Source organism: Zonotrichia leucophrys, chromosome 2 (genome assembly GCF_028769735.1).
Source record: "Zonotrichia leucophrys gambelii isolate GWCS_2022_RI chromosome 2, RI_Zleu_2.0, whole genome shotgun sequence".
NCBI lineage: Eukaryota > Metazoa > Chordata > Aves > Passeriformes > Passerellidae > Zonotrichia > Zonotrichia leucophrys.
Window position 1 is genome coordinate 107816070 of NC_088171.1, and position 20527 is coordinate 107836596.

Consider the following 20527-nt stretch of genomic DNA (forward strand, 5'->3'; position numbering starts at 1 on the left):
ACTTAAAGCTGGTTCAACAATTTAAAGGTTCTCATGGTTTGTCACTTCACAGTAAAGAAAAATTTCAGTTTTTCATCCAGATGAAATAAAACCTTACATAAAGTCAAGTACACCTGTGTCATGACCCAACTTTATTTCTGTATTACAATGTGTCAACACACACACACAAAAAATTATGGCCTGTGTATGTGACTTTTAAATGCTTCACTGCACTTCTCTTTCTAATAAATAAATAAAGCCATGCCAGCAGCCTGGCACTCATTAGCGACCTGCATAATACAGAGAAAAATAATCAGTAAAGGAACAAACTTTAATCTCAAGCTAGCAAATGGGTATTATGGTGAAAGGGGAAGAAAAATAGCAATATAGCATCCTTTAAAAATATGAAAAATATCCTTGTACAGTTATTTTACCTGCAGCAAGGAGTTTATCAAATGATGTCAGCACTAGATAAGAAAAGGTGTATTTTCTCATGAAGTAAAAAAATCATATTATTTTTTACCTTAAGGAGGCTCATTTGCTAAAACTTTCGTCTCCAAGACAGAAAATCATGGGCTGAAGTGGGATAGAGTAAATGCCCACAGGGGCAGCTGCAAGCCCTTTTGGGTAGATATTGCTGCCTCAGTTTGTCCACTACCATCTCAAGATGGGACTGCAGCATGGTTCTTCCCTCTACACAGGGATACAGAATATAAAGACACATGAGTAAAATGGAGATTTACTCAAAGTCGCTATTACCTGCTCCACTGAAGTACTATCTGCATCTCTTTTCACATGCAAATTAAACGTTTCCATAGTAAGTCCCCAGAAGAGGAGAGAGACCCTGGCTCTGGTTGTTCTTTCTTCTCACAGTTTGCAGTATCCTCAGCCTTCACTGTCCAAAACTCATCAGTTTACTACTGATGAGGCCAAACTCTGATGTAGGTATGTATTTTGACATTGGTAATGTTCACTAAATATAAATATAACCCATACAGGCTGCCACATATATCTAAATAAGATAGCAGTGTTTACCTTTATTAACTCCTGGGAGGTAATTTGCATACAAAGGAGAACACATTAAACCAAATTCTGTTCCATTTTACTTGGAGTTATCTTTTTTTAAACAGGTTCATAAAAACTACAACATGTTTGTGCATTATGAATATTTTACTGTTGCTGAATAGCAACCTTAATGAGCTCAAACTGAGCTCAGTGTTTGACTTCTGAATTTTTCCTCAAATCATCACCTGTTCACAATTAGCCTCTGGAAAACTACAGTAGTTTTTCCATATCATTGTCAATGTTAACAGTTTGGAAAATTGCAGCTTTTGAACAGGCAGGTTTTCCAACGGCTGCAGATCATATGTGTCCACTTGCTAAAGGGCATTATTTCTGATTTAGCTATAATCCTGTCTGGAAACAAGTACTTTGGCTCTTCTCAGGAAGGCCCTCTTGTCAGCTTGACCTTCTCTTAAGAGTTCCATTCTGCAGTTCATGGACTTCATGTGTGCTGCAGTCTTGTTTCAAAAATACTGAGAAGAGCAGCTTAGTGTGGAAATATAAAGCTAGCAACCGTTGCCTGCACTAGATATTTTGTCAGTGGGTCCTTTTTCCTTTGAGAAAAATAAAAAGGATTTTGCATTGCATTTGAATGAGAGAGATTTATAAACACACTTTTCCAGATTGGTTTTCCCCAAGGAATGTTAAAAATAATGTATCTTTTTCTTTATTACCAGCATTATTTTGATGCAGTATTTGAAGAAATAGATTTTGTTATTTAGCCGTGAAATGGATTGAACAGTGTGAACCCTACCAAACAGTGAAGTAGCCTAAGCAACAACAACCCTGCTGCATTTGTGAGAATTCCAGGGTGTTGGATCTTCTATAGGAAGGGAACTGATCTTGAGCAGCAGCAAGTGCTTCTACCATATTTCTACAATAGTCTGCCATATTCCTACAATAGTACTGCTTTCACTAATGTCCTTTTGCTGCTGGTTAAACAAGACCAAGTTGAACAAAACTATTTCTACATCCCACTACACTTCCTGGTTATGTGGTTGTCCCTGTGTTATGCAATGCAAATCCATACAGAAACAGGAATGGTGGATTTCCTTGTGGATCCCTTAGCTCTGGCCTCATGTCATGACCAGATATGGCAGTTCTGCCTGCCAGTCACTGTAAGAGGGGATGATGGCTCTCTCTGCATCCCAGCACCAAAATCTTTTGTACTGCAAGCGTCTTCAGTTGTCTGCTTCAGAGAGTAACATCAGACTTGTTGAGTCACTGTTTTAAGGTGAAATAGCAGCACTAGAGTGGGACATGAGGCTCATTTTTTGTAATTTTATCATTGGTATGAAAACTCCCAAAGTGAACTCCCTTGTCCAGAAACATAAATTTTTACAGAAGGAGTGTACAAAACTTTTCTTGCTCCCTTGTGAAGCTATAATCTTACAGCCTGGATGGGTAATCAAGGGATCACAGAGTAGTTTCACAGAAAGCCTCTCTTAGGTTTGGGGGCTGTTTTGTGAGTGTCTTTTGGAAGCCTTTAGCACTTCAAAATCCCTCTGCCAGCAATGGAGGCCAGAGGTGCTAAAACCTCTAGCAAATCGCGGCACTTGTGGATAGGTTAAAAGGGTTAGAGTGTTGCCTTTGAGCATGTAGGTTTGAAAATGTGCACCCTACCCTGGTGTCATTGCTTCCCATGTGCATATGCATTTCTAATTAACTTTGGGAAATTCTCTGCATTTCTCTCGTGTTCTCTGTGTTTCTCTTCCCTCCTCAGTTATTCTTTCCCCTGAGAAGCAGCTCCTCTGCTTGCTTGGTGATTGCTGAGGCTTTCTGGGGGGCACAAGAGGATAGTGCCACACTTTGCTTCCTACCTTCAGACATTTCTCTACAGAAAACCTGTCTCTGCTGCAAAGCAGGTGAGAAAGGACCCATTCTAAACAACTTGTGAGGGCAGAGGCAAGTCAGAGTTCACCTCTGCTCCTGCTGTCTTTTACTCTGACTGGATTTCCCCAATGCACATTAGAAACCTCTAGCCCTCACTGCAAGCCAGATGGTTTTTTTCCAGAGTAGTCAATTTGTCAGTTAGTCTTTTGCAAAAGGATTAATGCACTCTTACAGTTACTGTAAGCTTTTCTGGGCTGGATCATGTGAAATACAGCAGGGTTGAATATGGAAGGAGCCTCAGATGGTCTCACTGTTCAGAGAGACTGTGCAGAATTCAGGGCATAACTGATAATGTATCTCATGAGATTGTACAAATTGCTCTAAGATCGTTCCAGTTTAACTGCTCAACTCATTCTAATTAAAGACTACACTGAGGAAAAGTGGTTAAAATGTGCTTTTTGTGGGTATGTGTGTGTAGGTTGGGGGAGAAGGGAAATCGTAAGGAGACAAATAAGCATTTGATTAACTTGTTTTGCTTTTTCATATTTCAATAGCCTATAACAGAAAACATGGGTTCTTCAGGTAGTATAATATGCTTCATTCTCAGTTCATCTAGTCCAGTAACACTCAGTTTTACTTCACGGTCCTATTGCCTGGGCCAGAACTGCTCATGAGAAGCCCTACAATACAATGGAAGTACCTTCAGGGCACCATAGAAATTTATGTTAGTGTATCTCTTTGTGCATCCTTTGGGTGTCAGAATCTCTCTGCATTCCTGCCTATAAAAAGGATTCCCTGAGCACACCTATATACACAGACACAATGAGCAGAGGTATTTGGTGTTGTTAAATAATAAAACACACCAACAACCTTCCCTCATGGGTTTTTAACATTAAAACTACCATTCTCAGAAGTGTTACTCAAGTGTGCCTTGAGATTTCAGGAAGAAAATTGACATTGATGTTACAGCATTCACTTTCAACAGAGATGTGTTTCTAAACACTCTCCTCCAGAAAATGTGTGATTTGGCATAATATGGAAATACATTGAGATTATTATTTGAAGTATGAATTTCTACCCAAGATACCATCCTACTGAACTGAGGAAATATTTCAGAGTGATACACAATACAGCTGCAAGAGAAACTCAAGCTGTGAAATCTGGATTTGTGTCTATGTTTTAAATAGCCCAAAGTCTGGGAGTGAGTATTATGATCTGGGGTTTTCAAGGATCTGAATAAAGAAAGGGTCAGATCACAGAATGTGAATGGAGCTGTTGCTTCATCCACCCTTCAGGAATAGTGTATTCCAAGTCTTTAGAATTCCAAATACTGCTTGTAAGGAGTGACCTGCAGATTTTGGAACCAGATTAGTTTTCAAGAATCATTGTAGAGTAAGTGTGTCTTGTCAAAAGGATGTTTGAAGGAGATACTCACTACCCTTCTGCTAAAGAAGTAGCAAGTGTCTGAAACAATCCCTTTCCAAAGCAAAAGCATTTATCATTTGTATTATATTTATGCGTGGCAGAAATTATGTTATGCCTTCAACATTATACATAAGCTTTGAAAAACTGGTGTTGTTAGCATCTCCTGTTCTTTCTTTGTAGAAACAGGAATCTGTAGAAAGCAGTGGAGCTTTTCTGTTTCGAATAATTTGGAGAAATCCACTTTTAAATCAATAATGTTTTTCTCCCAGCCACTTTCTGAAAAGCAACAGTTCACGTACTGATTTTATATCACTGTAATTTTTTGGGTTTGCAAGGAATTACCGGACCTGGGCTACTCTGGCCATATTTGATGGATGAATTTATGCAAAGGAGGGAAGTTGCTTAAATGTTGAGTACTGTGTGTCTCCTTGGTTCCATATATAGTGTATATATCCCAGCTGCAGTTATAAAGGTAATTTTCATGTTTTATTAATGTCTCAGTAGCTATTTTTATATAAGAAAAATGTAAATGTATATAGTAGGTGGTGATAGACAACAGTATTTTTTTGGGTGATGATAGCAGTAAGGGCTATGAGCCTTGTGGCCTCATCACACTCCATATTTGTTAATTTCTTGGTCAAAACCAGCGGCTTTACCAGAAGCTCATCGATATTTTAATCCATGCCCTGCTGGTCCTATCACAGATGCTAGAGGGGCATGAAGAGACCTACAAGTTAAAGAGGATTTTAGTTGACTGCCTGTGAAAATAAACACAGTCACATCTCCTAAGGCAGAGGCTGAAAATGTCTGCCAGGGAAAAATGTCCATCTGGCAAAACTCTCCCTCTGATGCCATAGTCAATGAAAATTGCTGTGCTAGTTCATGCAAAGGCAATACTGCCACACATACCTCCGGGCAACCTTGCTCCATCCAGACCAGCAGAAGACAGATGTTGAGAGAAGTCCCTCCTGCTAGACTGCTCTGGGGTTTTTTGTGGTATTTCTTCTAGTCTTCAGCGTTCTGGTGAGCAACAGAACCATGGAGAGTACACAGGAAAGGGAACTCCTAGAAGAGAAAGGATATGATGATCACCAAGTATAAATCCAGAGACAATTCAAAGAAGGTGGCACAAAAGAGGTATCTCAAAAGTAAGAGCACATCAGCAGGAAATCACTGCTGCCAAGGTGACATCTATGCTAGGAACACTCCCCCGACAGATATAAAGGCAAACAGTGCTGGCAAGGAGTCAGTGGCTTGATGTAGTTGGCATAGCTGCTGGTGCAAGGAAAGAAGGGCTTGGCCAAGGCAGCTGATTGCCTTCTCCTCTCCCTGCATTTACACTACCTGTGTGCACTGAGAGCTACTCCAAAGTGAAAAACTTACTGAAGATGCACCCACACTTATACCTCTGTGTTCTGAACTTCTCTTCTTCAGGAGAAAATGCTGCTTATGTGGCAGCCACCTTCACTCTTATGACATCAGCCAGCAGAGAAAAGCAGTTCTCAAAATGATCAGGAAGGATTACAAATGCTGAGAAAATACTCCTTTGGCTTTGCCTGGTGATTTGCTGCCACTTATCAATGGCTTGGCTGTGGTATTGTCTCTCTTGATTTCTCTCTTAGCTTTTGTTTTCAATTTGCCTTTTAAACTCAGTGGTCAGTTAAACCCACACTGATGCCTAGGAGTATTCCTCAGTTATTTCTCTATGCTATCATACAGACAGACATGAAAATGTACTGGTTGTGACTGTGCAGCAAATTCAAGCCAAACTTAAGTCAAAGTAAAAGCTATGAGGTCATAGAGAAAACTCTGCCGATGTTTATTCCCTTATGGCCATCCAAGATAAATTTCATTTGATCATCAGTCATCCCCAAATTCAGGATACACCAAAGCTTTTCAGTTCCTCTAAGGCTTCTCACAGTCCTCTTCAATGGCATGGGACAATGAGTATCAGCAAGTGTCACTCACCCACTGTTTATTTTCCTCTGCCAGCTCACTAGTGCAAACACTCTTGAGGGAGGTTTTGGTGTCCCCTCTGGGAGCAATTCACTGTCCTTCTGTCTCAACAGCAGCCACACCCAAAACCTGAAGGACCTGGGCAGGTCCTGGCGTCCTTTAATAGCTATGGAAAGAGAGTTGGTGTATGCAGACTTTTCAGGAACAAGCTGAACTAAACTAGGTGGAGTCTGTCAAAACTGGGTTCATTTTTCTTCTGGTTTTCATTTTCTGTAGCATGCTTTAGAGTTTATTGGTCATGACTTCCCAAGAAGGCTGTGTCCCTGCTTCCCTGGGAGAATCCAGTGAATACTCTTTCAGCTGCTTTGCAAACATTGACAAACTAATCCATGCAATACCCCTGGAGACAGGAAAACGAGGCAGAGAGATTATATGACTTGCCCAAAGCCACAGAAGGAATAAGTGTCAGGGGTATTATGAACAGGGCATATAGATCAAAGTAAATACAATGAGCACTCAGGAGTTCCTGTCTCCCAGTTTGCTTTTTACAACAGAGAACAACACTACTCTTCTACTGTGTAGCTTTTACAGGATTTTTTTAGTAAAGGATCTTGTCAAAAGCTTGAAGGAAATCCAAATAAATCATCTTAACTATAATATATTGGTGTGGATGACTTCTGTTTGTGAAAGGAATTTACGTGCTTGCTGGATTTCAGTGAGAAATGATTTTTTAAGATCACAAAGGCACAATCTATTTCTCCAGTAAAGTTAATACAACAACTTTCCTCTATGGTCTAAGCTATACACCTGTGGGATTTGTTTTTATGTATCTTTTCAGTCTTTTTAACTAACTTAGCTGCAAAACTTTACAAAGTGGAAAATTTAAGTTGCGAACTTCCTTGTAATGAATGCTTGGCTTTCAACCACAGCACTTCAGGGAACGAGGAACCTGCAAATGGATGTGTACCACATACCACCCTTCTGGATTTTTTTGACAGTTACTTGGTACTTCAGGGGCTTGTATTTCCCAAGAAAAAACAATTTTCATGGCAACTGTACTCCTTGTCAAACTGAAGTCAATAGTAAAATTCCTATAGATTTAAATACCTCAGGTTTGTATTTCTCATTTCTATCTTGATCTCAAATTAATTTTACTGTGGGGATCATATTATAGATCCAAAGTGTAAGCTTGTGGAACAAGCATACTGCAAATTCATATTATCTTTAGTACTGGCAGCAAATATGTTGTGTTGCTTTTTTTTCAAGTTTTAAAAATTTCTTGGCTTATGAGAACTCCTTTAGAGGAATAGTAATACTGAATATTCTTCTGTGTATATCTGTATGTGTGTATAAACACATACATATCTATCTGTGAGCAGTAGAGTCAAAGCTATGCACAAACCTCTCAATTTCCTAATTTTAAAATTATGAGCTATACAATCAATGCTTTATTCAGAATGGCTTTCTCCAACTGAGTTTTGAAAAAATATTTTTAAAGAAAGATGGGACAATCAGAAAGACTGCTTGGTAGACGGTGGAGAGAATTGCAGGCAAGTGTAAATACATATCTTGTCTTAAATGTCTGAGTTGGATCTCAGACTGCCTGGAGTCTCTCTTCAGGTCCAGGTGCTCATCACCAGCTCAGCCCCTGGGTGCTCCTGGGTGACTGCATATGGCAGCCACCCCTGCACACAGTGGGATCACCAGTGGTGGGAGGTGACATGTTTCCTGGTCACTATTTAGAGATGATCTCATCTTTTCAAAGAGTGTTTTCTAAATTTGACTTGCTGGATTCTGCAGAGTAGTGACAATTGATTGATTTTTACTGATTCTTTTTAGCATGGAATAGGAACCTCCTTAGAGAGACTCCTCACAATACGTGAATGTTGTGCTCAGTGTTGGGCTCCTCACTACAAGACATTGAGGTGCTGGAGTGTGTCCAGAGAGGGGCAATGGAGCTGGTGGAGAGTTTACAGCACCATTCTGGTGAGGAACAGCTGAGGGAACTGCTTGTCTGGAGAAAATGTGATTCAAAAAGGGAGACCTTATCTCAAGTTGCACCAAGGGAGATTTAGATTGGATATTAGGAAAAATTTCTTCACCAAAAGGGTTGCCAAACACTGGAACAGGTTGTCAGTTGAACAGGTTGTCAACAGGGAAGCAGTTGAGTCACCATCCCTGGAGGTATTTAAGAGATATGTAGATGTGGCACTTAGGGTTTGGTGGTGGACTTGCATAGTTTGTTGGACTCAATGATCTTAAAGGTCTTTTCCAACCAAAATTATTCTATTCCATGATTCTACAATAGCAACAAGTTCACTCACTGGTTTTAAGACTTTTATTTTGCCCTTCAGCCCTGCTTATTCTTTTGCACTCTTTGCACAAGTGCAATGATACTTAGCACATGTTTAAATGCTATGATGACCTGGGGCCTAAACCCTCCATACTGCACTGATCATTACGCTGATTAAGGATTAAGGTGGCAATTAAAATTTGCTGTTTGGAAAAAGGAGTTGTTTTTGACAATATTGTTAGGATGGACATTAATTTGAGCATACTTACTATTGTATGACTTGACAGAAATGCATGTTTTATTCCCCCAGCACAAAGTGAAAATAAACAGCAGCAAAAGGGAACCCCCTTGCTTGTAGGGATGCTGGTGCTTCCAGAATGTCAGGGTCATAGCATCTCAGAAAAATGCTGCTCCCAGCCAGTCATACAAACTAAGCTGGCAGTAGGGAAAATAGTTGCTGTCCTTGCCATGCTGAATTCTGCAGGTAATTCTGTACCAGGCTGCCTTTGCCTGTATGGAAAGCATTCCTTCTAATGTCACTTGCTACATCATTTGAGCATAATGTTTGTAACACACCTGGATTCACACATCTCTTAGCTATGATGTCTAAATAAACACAGTCCCTACATGTTTGGATTTTTGTTGTTGTTGTTGGTTTGGCTTTTTGGGAGTTTGTTTTAATTTTTTTTTCAATTTCTTAATGCCTAGTTATACCCTGTGCATTCACAGGGTAAACGCCTAAACCCCACAGTTGTATTTAGTTTTGGTTTGCTGAGCTTCATTTCAGATTTCAGAGGACTCTGAAGGGTAGGTGATGTTGTGCCACCCCAGGCACATTTTGGCAGGTGCTGGCACAATTTCCAGGACTCCTGGGGACTGCAGTTCCCCTGCAGGCATGGGCGGGCCTTCCCATTGTTTCTGCCTCACTGGGCTGAGAGCTTAGCAGGCTCACCTTGCTCCCTAATCATGCATTTCTTTGCTTTTCTGCTGTGCTTCCTAGCTGGAGAGTGCTGTTTTTCACTCTTTAACTGAGTATCCTGAGTGGCAGTCATTGCCTCCTTAGGTTCACCTTCTTAACTCCTGCTTAGAAATGACAGGAACTCAAAATATCTGAAAGGGGAACAAACAGATCTGAACTGTGTGGATACAGAGTAAGACAGGTAGGTGTAAGAAGGAAAATTTTGCTCTTCTTGCATGCATTTGATCAATTTGCCCTTTGATTTGTTATTCTGACACCAAAGCCTTTAAGGGAGAAAAGAGGTCTCATCTGATTACACCCAGCTGACTCCAGCAGTGTAAGCTGAAATACCTTTAAATTTGGGTAACACCTCCCTTGTGAATGAGATTAATACACCCAGTGTGAATGTGTAAATGTTGCTTCATCCCTGCTGTCACAACTGCATTGATGACATCTTCCAGGAATCAACAAAATCATCTTGGACTTACCACGAAGATTCACATGGCAGGGAGCTAATGCAGGAAAGGGACAGCAGCCCTGGTTGAACTCCAGGCCAGTGTGTGTCCACAGACACTTTGCTTTCATGGAAATGTATAAATAGTGGTTAGATGATTTTGTATTTTAGGATGAAAAAAAAAAAGAAAGGAAAAAAATAAAAAAGATCCAGCTACCTATTAAGTGCTTCAGGGTAATGGCAAATGCAGGATACAGCCCTGCAGGGTGGAACAGCCTCATGCCTGGCTCCTGTCAATGACAGCACAAGGTTATCAGCACCATCAGCTCTATCACTAAGCACCATCAAGCCAATAAAAGCAGGGATTCTTCTCCTGGTCTAAGAAAACAGTTCAGTGTATCTCTGCCGGATGCCTGACACTTTTGATTGCCTGCTTGTCCCATTGTTGCCTGTATTAAGATACAAATATTAGTTCTTAATTGAGAGTAATTGTGTGAAAAGATAATGAGAAAATGACTGTCTCACAGTTGTCTCACTGACCAGGGACTACAGCACCAGGTATGCAGATTTGTGGCTTGCTTCAGAACAGAGGGGCAAGAGAAACCAGTTTGAAAGTAAAATCTTGTAAACACAATAAAAAATGCAGTTAATGTAAGCACTGGTTTTAGCTGAGCTGAGATCTTTGTTCCAAAGCGAAGTAGTTCACAAGAAATGAAATCAAAAGGGTTATGAAACGATGGCGTTTCCTTAAGCTGCTCCTGCTCTTCTGGGCCAAAACCTCAGAAGGCATCTGCACCCTCTGTAAATGAATCATTCATCATGGTGCCTGCTTTTGCTTTTACTTTTGGCATCCCAATAAATAAAATCAATTTAACGTTATTTACACAGACACCCTGTAAATGAAATAGTCTGATTCATTTAATCTGAAGATCTGGACCATTATTATTTACGTTAAAAATCTTGGTATAGAAAGAATGCTCACAATTCTCGTCATTTCCCTAAATGAACCTAAATAATGAAGTGTGTGTCATGAAAAGAAGTACAGAAGAAGGGAAGAACAAGTATCTTGATAATTAGTCTTGTCCCCTTCTCTCCAGCCAGACTATCCTTAACATCCCTTTTTTAGAAGATGCAATATTAAAATCTTCCAAGCAGCCTGCTCTAATTATCCAGTGGAATTTACTGTACAGAAACTGTGTAGTTTTATAGTGGAATCTACAGTGTGATCATAAACCAGCCTTGCCGTGTCCTAAATTTTACGACACAAAGATTGCTTGAAGGAATAACCCCTTTTGTTTGGCACATTGGAGCCCAGATTGCCATGACTGTGGCTCATGTTTTGTTCATGTGTATACATATGTATATATTTTCACTTTCCGCTTCTTTTCATTTCTCTTGGAGCGCTGAGGCTTGTGTATGCACTAGTTTAAAATTTCTGCAGTACAGGAGCCAAGGAGTTTGCTTTTTGTTTTTTTTTTCCCCTGTTTGTTCCCTGAACTCTTCTTGCAGTTTAACAAGTCAAATACAAAACACAGGGGGAATAAACATCCACACGATGGTACCATGCGTGATATGGCATCATTGATTGGATATACTGCATTGGAACATCACACAAAAGAGCCTGTAACGAAAAAAAATCAGTTGCCTGAAGCTTTGAGCTTTCAAATTAGGCTAAAGAGGTTCCCCTGATAACCAGCAGTGTTGAAGCTTTCAGTTATTATTTGGCTGCCCTGGTATCAGTAACAGTTTTCAGTTAGAAGAACCCAGAGACCTAATGCACTGGTAAGGTAACCCACCTGCCCTCTCAATACTTTGGGATCAAAAAGCCTATCTAAAAATCTCCAGTTTACCAAGCATGACTGGGAGCAAATGCAACTCTCCGTTCTTCAACACTATCTCTGTCTGTGCAGCCTATTTTGCATCAAAAGATCCATTTGAAAGTAGAGATCCCTTAGAGCTAAATATTCTAAACTGACAGAAGAATTTCTAGTGGCACACCAGCCTAGAGCCATATTTTTATGAGGACATCACTTTCTATTTCTAAGCTTCAGTATGCACTCATGCTTCCTCATTGCCAGGAGCCATGCCACATCAAGTTGCCTCCTCCCAGCTTTTATGTTTTTTATTCTTTTTTTTTAAATGGAGTCCAGTTTTCTGCTGGATTTATGGCTATCTCCTTGACAAACTGTCAGACACCTATGTCATTGGGATGGAGGTGTCCTGGTGCAGCACAAGCCAGAAAGGACATCGTAGGTGTCATTAAAAAATTTATGTGGAACAACCATTTGTAAGTCTGATTAGTCTTGAAGGTTGGGAGAGATTTAAAAACACCCAAAACCCAGACATGGTATGCAGTATTCAGTCCTTAAGTATAAGCTAGGAACTCACAACAGACAGGAGCTTTAAGTTCATGGGGCTGACTCCAAATTGCTTGGCACCTCACAGTGCTGCAGAGGAGGAAAGCTGTGCTGGACCCTTGGCACCAGCAATGCTTTGCAGAGCTGCCCTTGGGTTGCAGTCACCTTTGGCCAAGGCTCCGGACTCCTTGGATGTCTTATTCAGCCCTGAGCAGGCTGCTTGCACTTAAATAAGCTGTCATGGCTTCAGTGTCTGGCTAGAACCTGGCCAGTCACACTGCTGGGCTTTTATAAACAATAATGGGCCTTCCTCAATTTCACGTCATGGGAAAACACCGCTTTTACAGTAATGAAGCTAATTTTTTTCCCCAATGAAAAGGCATCAGGGTTTAGCTGCTCCCACGCAGTGTCAAGGAGTTTAACATTCGCTAAAATATTCTCAAGGACTAGCACAGGATTTCAGCCTTAAAAATTCCACATCCATCAAAGAAGGTAGGAATTTTTATGTTAAAAGAAGAAAGATGTGCTGTTATAAGTCAGCAACTTAAAATGCCTTTATCTATACAGCCTGCAAGACATCTGCAGAACATTCAGCAATTAAATATGCCCCCAGCTGAACAATAACGTTGCTGCTTGGTCTGCATATAAATTAAGAATGAGTTAAGGGTGTGTGTTCAAGATGGGCTCTGTTGTTGTCAGTATCCCCTGCCATAAGCTGCCCTTGAAATCACCCTGGAGTCTGCTAAGGGCACTTGTAAAGGTCCCAGCCACATCTCTTCCCCTCTCACCGCAATAAAAGAGAGTACAGATCCTTGAAAGAGGGATAAGTAGTAATCATTCATCATCTTAGATAGCTTAGATTTTCTCTCAGCCTCCCGCAATATGCCTGTTTGGGAGGGACAGAGAAAGAAGAAAAAAAGGCGTAATTTATACAGGAGTAAATTTATCCAGGTCCCTGATTCATGTGAGTACCAAGCAAGGCTGGGAGTGTCTGGTGAAGCTCACCTCCCACCACAGTACCAGGGGTTTCCCAGAGGTGCCACCATACCTGGAGGCTGGTTTTTAGGCTGCTGAGCTCTCTGCATCTTTCCTTGCTTGGCAGCTTTGACTGGAGCGCCAACATTCTGTGTTTACTCCCTGTAGCAAATGTCCTGTCCAGCTGTGGTTTGGAGCTCCCAGGTGTGTGTATAACGCTGTGTGTGTGTGCTGGAAAAAAACAGCTGGAGAGGCCCTGCTTTTCTTCCACTGCATCATTTCTGAGGGTGACTAGAGGGTGTTGGCACACCTGTCTACCCATCAAGACTTTACAAATATATATTGTCTCTGGTGCCTTCTGTGTAAGGATCCCAAAGTATTTTCAAGATGTTCAGGTGCTTCCTGAAGCTGCTGTATGGTTCTGGTGAGGCAGACACCCTGGGAAGGAGCTATGGGTGTCCATATCTCACACGTGGAGCAGCAACAGCTGCAGTTGCTAAAGGAGCAGCAGCCCTTGCTCAGGTCACTGGCCCATCTCCTCTGCCACAAGTCACCCCTTGCAGGAGCAGAGGGAGTGAGACAGATGCCTGTCCGTGTGTCTGTGGCTCCTGTGGGTGCGGGAGCAATGCTGCACATCCATTCTGGACTCCCAGGAAAGCACAGGGAGATGGATCACAGAGGGCACTGGCACATGATGTGACCCTGTGATCCTGCTCAGAGGCGGGACAGGAACACGGACATCTGCAGCAGCAGGGATGGTTTGCCAGAGCTCATCGTTCAGGACCCAAGGCATTATTTCTGCTTTGACCTAACACAATCCTTATGACTGTAGCACCTTTCTGTTTACATTGAATTTCCTTGAAATTACAACAAAAGATAAAATAAAAAAAAAACCCCAAACATTTAGCTTTTGCCTATTGGGCCTTATTGTCCCACAGAGCAACAGAAGCCACATCTGTACCTGAGAAAGAGAAGCACTGTCTTGCTCATTGCTCTTGGCAGCAGCTTTGTGTGGATAGTCTGGAGAGCAGAAGAAAACATACAACAGCAATATGGCTCAGGCACAGTGGATTTGAAGTAAAAAATCCAGTTGGAGGTTTTTCTTCTGAGCCGAGCTTTCCATGTCACCTCTCAGCAGGAGAGAGCTGCTTATTCTGTACCTGGATTCTAATTTTAACAATACCTTTCTGTATAAGCACTACAGAATATCTGTTTTCTTTCAGCAAACTTGTAACAGCAAACAGGTTATACCTCTCTTTCCTTGTCTGATTTTTTTTCTTCTCCTTCTTTTTCATTTATGTTTTTGAGCTATTTGAAAAGAAGGCCTGAATTTTGCCTGGTACAAATATCACTTGACTTGTTAGAGGTGATATAATGGGGTAAAGAGACTTAAAGTGTGCAGGGAAACCAGCATGTCTTGATAACAATATAATCTTCTGGGAGAAAGGCACAGAAATATCCAGAAGCAGTAAATATGGTAAGGTATGCATAGGGCAACTCCAGACCATTAGCTAGGGACCCATAATGGAACATTGCCATCTTTAAAGGCATTTTTGTTTCTACAATTTTTATGGCAGTTTTATGGCAATTCTGTAACTACTGTACTTCACTGCTTCACAGTGATTCCTTTTTATCTCTTGAGACTTTTCTGAGATGTTAAGATGTAATATATGGAGAGAAGAGCAATTGACTCATAGCAAGCTACACATAAAAGAGTCATACAATCAATTGTTCTGATGTCATAAAAGTCACAGTCCACTGATCTGATGTCACTGTGATGGATTGGGAGTTTTAATGCTTCATTTATGGTGTTTAAAAGAAATGTGGGAAGGGGTGGTTATGTCAAAACACATGCCATTCTTAATGTGGCATTAACAGAGCTAAATGGGATGCAGTGATATTTATTTATTTGACTGCAGAAGTGCGAGCCAAGATCAGTGTTAACAGCATAAATGTGACTACTTCTGGGTGCTCTCAGAAACCAGTGGGCAAGAGCCAGGAGCAATGAATATTTACTCCAGCTGAGGTTCTCCTCCAATGTTTTATTTAATAATAAGGGAAGTAAGGGCTCAGACTTGACTTTGCCCCAGGTCAGGGGCACATGGCTGTGGTATCCAAAGAGCAGCCTGGGAGGCTGTGGCCGGTGGTGTTGAGGTCTGCTGCTGCTTCCCACGTGCCTTGGCAGAGGAAATGCCCCCAGCTTGCCCTTGCCTTGCTTACAGTAACCAGCGGGTGGGGAAAGAAGAGGACTGGGGGCTGGAACAAAGGTCTGTGAGTATTGCCATGGACAGAACTGAAGGGACACTGAGCAGTCACACAGAGGTGGCTCTGCTCCTTTCACTGTGGCCCACAGCTAGGGAAAATGGCTTGAAGGGGAATGTGGCATGGCCCTTTTTAGGTGAGACAGTGCAAGATGGGTCGTGTGGGGTCATAAGATCCAAGACATCCATAGGTGACATACTCCTAGGATTTAGGATTAGAAAACTGCCCTGTGTCAGTGTTTGCACTCCTGAGGCAATAGGTCGCTCAGCAGGGCATGGACTGGTACCACTTTTGTGGTCACTGTGTGGTGAGGAGAGGGAGAACATTACTTTTACAGTGGAGGAGCTTGAGGCTGGCATTTCTCAGCCTGGCAGTCAGCCACAGCCCTCTAATAAAACACATCGGGTGGCTCTTTCTGCTCAAACTTTTACTGGGCTGGTCTTGAAAGTGCCACTGACAGGTTTCAGGGTCTGTGTGTGATGGGGACATGGACAGGTCTTGAGCCCCAGAAACTGCCCTGGACTCACAGGAGTTGGTTTAATTTTGACTCCTGTTAAGAAGCTTTTATTTGCAACCAAGAGGACTGCAAAAATGAAAGTCACTCCTTATCAAAAACCACAGCTGTGAAATCACCATATACATAGGTGTTGTGCATGAGAACACTAGTACCTCAGTTTGTGATGGGCATGTGAGCTTTTACATCTGGTCAGGTGTATGTCTGGAAAGAAATAAGTCAATCCCGTGCAGCATTCTTGCTCATCCTGGCTGCAGTTAAAAGATGATTTTGTGCCATTGCCAGACAGAGAAGTTATCACTCTTGTGCCAGTGCTGTTCTTAGCTCCTCTCTCCCTCCCCTCTACCCTTTCTCTAGTTTCTCCTCTTTCACTCCTTTGCCCATGAAGTCCTTTCAGCCTAGGAGTGTCCTTCCTGGCTCAGCACAGCTGGAAACAGTGACTTTAGAAGCATTTCAAGCAGGGTCTCCAGGGCATAGCAGCCCAGCACTGCAGAGGATTTGTGGGTGTGCAGGCAGATAACACTGGGCTCCTCTCTGCAGTGAGACAGCGCCCACTTAGTGCCAGTGATGGCCAGAAAGGGAACACAAGAAATTACTTGCAGAGAGGGATCCTCTGGCTTCACTTGGAAACCCATTGTGGGTTCTCTGAACAAAAGTGAAACACTTTATCTTTGTGCTCTTGTGCTTCTGAGGCTTGGGAGCAGGACTTTCACTGCCACCAGGAACCCCTAACAGAACCACTGCTCTGTGCTGGTCTGCATCTTCCCCCTTATCCAGCTTATTTTCTCCTCCTCAAACACAAAGTTGGAAAAGAAGCCAAGGAATCCACTGGAGGGATCTGTACGAGTGTGTATTTTTTTCACCATCGTTTTTGAAGTATCATACAGTCCCCTTCCTTCATGTTGAAAGCAGAGTAAGAGAACTCCAATTTCATGCCCTCAGGCCTGAATGAAAGAATAAAAACAACACAACATTTGCATCTGTTTAGCAAGCTCTGTTCTAGAAGTCTCCATGTAGGAAAAAAAATGGGGGGAAAAGCCCCATCATTTCAGGTGACATGGAGCCGTCAGAGAGTACTGAGGAAAGGAAAGGCACAGAAGAAAATGATTGTCATAAATGACCTAAGAATTCATGGCCTTATGATTGCAAACACAAAGTCTAAAAAGGTTACATTCTCTTGCTTCTCTGCCTACCCCCGATATCAATGAACATCAGCTAAAGGTGGCTGAAGAACCAATTTCATGCATCTACTGTAGAAGGAAATGAACTGAGCCAAGGGCAAAAATAAAATTATACAAATGTTATTATAGACTAGCCTGCTTCTGTCCTAGTTTAATTCAAATTTCAGTGCTGCAGGCTTTGCTGCTGGCAGTAGCCTTCCTGAATAAATCAACATTTGCTTACATCTAAATTATTAGAGAAACATGTGACTTTGTTTATTGTATAAATTATACGCAAGGTTAAAGCATTAACTGTTCAACGGGCTTTGTGCAGCCACAGAATCACCCCCACCCCCCCAAACCCTTCTCCCCCAACACTGTTTTGAGACAAGGCATCCAGGCTGGGCTCAGTGGGGGCTGCCTGGCGGGGGTGCAGCTAAAGGCATCATTTTAGGGCCTTTCCTTTCACTGTGCTGCCCCGGGGGGAATCACTCACTGCCATGCAGAGCACGCAGAGGATGTAAAGCACCCTTGTGCTGACTGGGAAGCTCTTCAGACCTACTTTGCAGCAGTGTTTGTGGGGGTGGGAGGCAATGGGGAGAGACATGTTCAGTACCAAGGTGTCTCGGGTCTCTCGCTGGTCAGAGTGAACCAGAGAAGAGTTAGAAAGTCTCTTTTCCCAGCCCAGTACTTGAAGAAGGAGTCAGGGCTCTTCAGTTCTCAGTCTCAAGGTTGTTTATTGTTCCTTATCTATAAAATATTTTCTCCTGTCCAGCTGAGGTCTGTTCAGCAAGACAGTCCAGGCACCCTGCCTGCCCCTGGGGCCATGTTATGTCTTTATACTAGAAACTACATATACAATGTTTACAATTACTTCCAATACCTATCACCTATGTTAGACAGTGAGCTTCTACTCTAAACCAATCTAAAAGTGCCAACATCATATCAGAAGATGGAGGCCAAGAAGGAGAAAGGCTGGACACACCCAGATCCCTCCATCTTGCCCCCTGAACCCCCGTTCTATAAACTCCAAAATCTACTTTTTCACCCTGTGATAAATTCACTATTATTCTACTTAACTGTCGTGACCTGCAGATCTTCATCTAAGGTTGGTAACTTGCTCCATGGGTCATAATCAAAACCACAGGCATCCTGGGCTGTGTGCCAGGGTCTCTGAGCCCCCTGGCAGGGGTCCTGGCTGCTCAGGACAGCCAGAGGGATGTCCTGGGTTCTGACACCTAGGCACGTGCCCAGGCAGAAGGAAGGAATCTGCTGCTACCAGTGCTTGGGATGGATGGGTGGGATCCCATCTGCCACAACCTGGCTCCACAGCAGGTTCCTGGCTGGGATCACAGCAGCTCTGGAGCTCCAGTGGGTTTGTGTGCCACAATCCCCAGACTCCCTGTGGGTTTTCCAAGCTTCGTGGTGACAGCTGCTGAAGTTCATCTGGGAAGGTGCTCATTAAGAAAACCAGGCAGCTCTGCTTCCTTCACCACACATGTCCAGCCCTGAAGGAGCCTGGGGGTGCTGGGGCAGCCAGAGCCCATCCCCTGGCTGCCAGCTCTGTGTCTGTGTGGTGACAACTGGTGTGGTCCCTCCCAGCTGGACTCCCTCTCCATAGCTGCTCTCCTTACTGCTCTCCACACAACAGAAGCACTTTGCTTCCCTTGGGAAGAGTCCTGTTGCACAGGAAAGCTCTCTGCAGCAGTCCTAAGCACTGCAGCAGTGTAACTTCCAACTGCAGTATCTGGGATTATTGCTGCAAAGTATGGAAGGATCCTCTTTTTAAAACAAAGCAAGGAAAAAACCCAAAGGAGCTCTTCTCCCCCCAGGCCAGTAATGTCTCACAGGCCAGTTGGTGTGGTGCTTTTTGTCACAAGTATGTCACCACACAGCAGCTGCGTAAATCTTTTCCGCAAAGGTATCAGATGCCACTAACTCTAGGATATGGAGTCTAGGATATGGAATCCAAATATATATCTCCTGGGTTCCTGCCCTGAAATACTATCAGGAGGTCTCTGTGGCCATACTGAACCAAATATTTTGTTTACATTTCATTTACACTTACAAATTAATATATACTTTCAATGCTGTTAAAGGGCCATTGAACAGAGCTGTAGTTTTATATTCAGCAACAGGATGTAATTTCCCTATCAATAAAAATTGTTGTTTGTTTTTCTCTGCACTCGATTATTATGGAAATTTCACAGTTTCTCAGCTACAGTAGTGTCTAGTGAAATGAGCAGGCCATTTATGTGGAACTTTTTTCAAGTGTCCTTACTCTTTTCTATTTATGCTAATGTTATTTCATGCTAATAGCAGACTATATTTTGCTTTGATACTATTAAAACCTGGCTGGCTTGAGTAAAAGGAACATTTTTTATAGTGTTTTCTGGAAATGATCTAACACAGTAAAATCATCTCCATTACAAGTGTGGTTTTAGAGGAGACTGTTTCCCTACCCTTCAATCCAAAAAGTGAAAAATCCTTTAGACATAAATTAATTTCACTGGTTTCTTTTCCTATTTTTGTTCTTTGTAAATGATAACTTACTGTGTAATTTAGCTATGCTGCAAGGAGTTCTTCTTCCAAGAGGGATTCGGGAAGCATATATTGTTTATCTCAGCCTCTGAACATGAGGTTTACAAATCCCATTAACAAATAATGGGATTGGAATTCCTATTTCAATTTTTATGCATCTTGCAAAAATGTGACCTCCTTCTCCATCCTGAATAGCTGACATCTTCCTTCTCCATTACACAGGGCTCTGCACCTGGTTTTCTTCCTGGGTATTGCCAAAAAGTAGGTGGGATCTTTAAACATGAGATTCACTTTCAGCCTGGAAAGGAAGCTAAAGAGAACTCTCCAGCTCCTGTGCCTGAAATTTATGTCAGAACTGTGAGAGAAGACTCACTGAATGAGAAGATTCAGGGCAGAAAATGTAACCAATATTTAGGCATTTCTAATGACAGAATTACTCTCTCTTCTATAGTGGTTCTGTTCATGCCTGCCTTCAGGACCTCCTACCCCAGTGGCACTGAAAAAGTGCTGAGGAAAACAAGTTCAGGTTCCCCATACACACCCCACCAGGGGAAGGTTCCCACAAATCCCATGGCAGTTTTGGGGGAGATGTCAAGATGCAAGTTACTCTTCCTTGGCCTTGTGCTGCTGCCCCCGAGCTCGAGCTCTTATCCAGGGATAAAAATCTGGCGCAGCAACGTCTTCCCTCGGTTGGAAAATTTGCCTCATCTGACTGACAAGCCCGGGCACCGAGGTCAGCTGGGAGGCCTGGCTGAACA